Raw genomic sequence first — 3,942 nt, 5'->3', positions numbered from 1 at the left:
GCTTGTTGTGGTCGCTGTATTTTTAGCAGTGACAGACATATAGCCTCCAACTCGGCGGCTATGCGCCGTTTATTACGCTCGGGATTCTGGCATCTCCGTTTGGCAAGCACCCCGCCGCGGTGCCTCAGTGGTTAGGGCGCTCGACTACTGATCCGGAGTTCCCGGGTTCGAACCCGACCGCGGCGGCTGCGCTTTTATGGAGCAAAAACGCTAAGGCGCCCGTGTGCTGTGCGATGTCAGTGCACGTTAAAAATCCCCAGGTGGTCGAAATTATTCCGGAGCCCTCCACTACGGCACCTCCTTCTTCCTTTCTTCTATCACTCCCTTCCTTATCCCTTCCCTTACGGCGCGGTTCAAGTGTCCAACGATATATGAGACAGATACTGCGCCATTTCCTTTCCCCCAAAACCAATTATTATTATTATTTGGCAAGCCGCTCCTCTTTCTGTTCGGGCGTCTCCGCTGCTCTCTTCGCCTTCTTACGCTCGTTCTCTTTTAGTTGAGTAGACAAGTGCCAGGCGAGAACTTCAGGATTGGAAGAGTTAATATTCTCTTGTCTATACCATCGTTTAGCAGCGGCTGGACTCACCTTGTCTGCATCCGTGTCAAAGGTTGTCATAGAGCCCCCCCATGACATATCCGCCTTTTATACGCAATGCTGCGCATGCGACGCGCGGCTCCGGTGATAGGGCGGTGTGGCAAGGCGGCCATAGAGATCCATACTTGCGTATGTATATTTATTTCTTTATGAGGCGCCGACGAAGAGCGTGGCGCACCTGTGTGGTCTCTCTGGTTGCCATGGTATCGGCGCATGCGCAAAACTGTTCAACCGCGTCACGTCACGCGCGGCCTCGGCGACGGCGAAACGCACGCCGCAACTGCTGATCCTCTCTGGTTGCCATGGTAACAGCACATGCGCACAACTTTCCTCTCCCGGCTACCGCGAAATACCCGACTGGTAGCCCGTGCAGCTCACGCTAGAAAACTGTAACTCGATCACCTCCAAATGAGAACTCACGAAGGAGAAAATGTCACGTTATCGAACAAAGCAGCAAGGATTGATTTCAAAAAACATTAAATCTCGTTGACGTCGCAAACCAGCGGTGACGAAAGGTTGCCTTGGCGAAGGTGAAAATGCAACGTTCTCAAGCAACGCTGCAAGGTTTGATTTCAAAAACATTACTAGTCGTTTAAGTTGGAAGTGGCGCCTCGTCATTTGTTTTCAATCTTTCTCCTATCTTTACGCCATAAATATTTCAGAATGAACAAATTCTTTTAGGACATTGAGCAGCGTACGGGATCGAAGTACCGCTGATGAAATCCACCCCACGATTTTCCAGCTGCAGCGATCATTGCGCTGAACCACCAAACATGCTCGCACTATTTCGGCCAAGGAGTTAAAATTACCATCTGGATTTGGCTCTTCAACCTTTCTCTCTAAGCCGTTAGATATTCCTTGCCATGCCACATAAAAGTGATATTCAAAAAAGGCAATCAATACGGACAAGGCTGGATAGGAGAACTGACTGAGCCGAAATAAGCATGCAGCCAGCCCGCCTGTCAAAGCAGGAGAATTTCGGAAATAACCGAAAGGCGGGGTTACCCTCATTTATTCTCAAGCAAACAACTTCAGCTGGAGCTGCAGCGGGCGCTGCGATGTCTGGCAACCAACATTGTACGAGTAGTACGAGCTGTACGAACATAGCGTTGGGGCGTTGGTTGCGTTGGCCTACTATGTGGCAACCAGAGAAGAGCAGCAGTTGCGGTGTGCGTTTCGCCGTCGCCGAGGGCGCGCGTGGCGTGACGCGGATGAGCAGTTTTGCGCATGCGCCGATACCATGGCAACCAGAGAGACCACACGGGTGCGCCACGCTCCTCGTCGCCGCCTCATAGAGAAACATGCATACGAAAGTATGGTTCTCTATGGCCGCCTTTCCACACGCCGCCCTATCACCGGAACCGCGCGTACTATGCGCAGCATTGCATATAAAAGGCGGTGATGTAATGAGGGGCTCTATGACAACCTTTGACACGGATGCAGACAAGGTCAGTCCAGCCGCTGCTAAACGACGGGATAGAGAAGAGAATATGAACTCATCCAACCCTGAAGTTCTCACCTGGCACTTGGCTACTCAACAAAAAAAAACGAAAGAAGGCGAAGAGAGCAGCGGAGACGCCCGAACAGAAAGAGGAACGGATTGCCAAACGGAGATGCCAAAATTCCGAGCGTAATAAACGGCGCATAGCCGCCGAGATGGATCCTATATGTCTGTCACTGCTATACATAAAGCTACCACAACAAGCTCAGCCAGAGAAACGCACCTCTCGCTACGTATATCCTGGCATAGCCGAGCTATGGCACTGCCAATTGTTTTGAAATAATTTTGCATATCCGCGCGCAAATAAGGTCGCTACGTAATGATCCAGGGCGTATTCACAATTTCGATATTTGGACATTTGTGAGGCTCTAGCTCGACGGTGAATGCTCACAATCTCCGCGAACGGCCCGCAGTTTTGTTTGCCATTGCAGCGCGGTGGATAGGCCAGCAGGCTGGGCGGCTCTTTGTGCGTAGTGTCGAGGACGAACGTCGTCGCTTTGCCGTCGACGGCGGGGTACTTAATTTCAGATCATCGACCGGCACTGCTTGTTCTGTCTCTCCCTGAAGCTGGAACCAGTCGGCCGTGGCGTTTAGATGTGCACCTGCTGGAAGGCTCACGTTCAAATGCGAGTGTGTCACATGCTTTGAGCTCTACTCTGGTCGACAGTGGCAGCAACACGTGATGCGCATCGAAGACGAATTGGCGCTGGAATTGCTCCGGGTAAGATCTCGCGTTGCGCCGTCGCGTGTCAGATGACCTGGTAGACACGGCAGCGAAACTTGAAATCTCCTAGTGGGCTGGCCACCATACGCCTCTTATGCGCGCACGGTATCATGAGCGGCCGGAGCGGTACCAAGGCCTTATTGTTGCTTCGTCCCTGTCTGCCGCAGCTTGGTGATGTAGGCGCGGCCCTTGTCCACATCCCGAAATGTTGAGGTTCAGAAGACCAAGCTATGTACACAGCTCAAGACCAGGTGGTCAATCGCCCAATGTGTTGTCGCAGGCACATTTATGGCGCATTTCGACACTATGCCGCAAACAGCCATCGCAGTAGATGAGGCGGCTGCTGTTGCACATTCCTTGTTGACCACGTTGCCGCAGAGCCCCTGAGGTACATAACGCTCATTGCGCGCCTCCGACTTAGGAGCAGCTGAAGGCTGCTCCATATGTAATGAAACGGGGATGAGCGCCTGGCCCGGATAGTCTGCCGATGGAATGTTACCTGGTGTTCTGGAAAATCTGGGTCCATCTTTAACATCTGTTCTGCGCCAGTGTTTCGAGAGCTGTGATTTTCTCGGCAGTTTCTGGAGCGGACGAATTATTCTTAGAGCTAAACGCGATTCAGGGTCACTTCGACCGGAAGACTAGAGGCAAGTAACGCTCTTCAAAGCTTGTGCAGCTATAATATAGTCCGGCGCTTGAGGGGTCTGATGGAGGGGTGTGATGAGGGGTGTTATGGCGATTGGCAACCATAAAGCTTGGTCAGTTCCGGCGAGGGAGATTCACAGGCTGTTGTTATTCGTCACTCGCGATATTAGCTCGAACACTCAAAGGCGCTCGGCGAGAGGTCTCTGTTTTTTAGATCAGAAAAAGGCGTTTGACCGCATCGAGCATGGTTACATTTTTGGAGCACTCAGGGCTTTCAGATTCCTCGTAAGGCATACGAGGTTATCCACCGCACTCTCACTATAGATGACTGAGAGAGTTCCCCCTTCCCCGTCACAGGTAAGGTTCAGCAGGGTTGTCTCCTGTCGCCAACCCTATTTGCGCGGACCACCGAGCCTTATCTCAGAACCATTATACGACATCCTGGCTTTCTTGCCTTCAACACGCAGTTAATGT

Source organism: Amblyomma americanum, chromosome 1, assembly GCF_052857255.1.
Source record: "Amblyomma americanum isolate KBUSLIRL-KWMA chromosome 1, ASM5285725v1, whole genome shotgun sequence".
Lineage (NCBI taxonomy): Eukaryota > Metazoa > Arthropoda > Arachnida > Ixodida > Ixodidae > Amblyomma > Amblyomma americanum.
The sequence above is the reverse complement of the archived record's forward strand: the minus strand, read 5'-3'. Positions refer to the sequence as shown.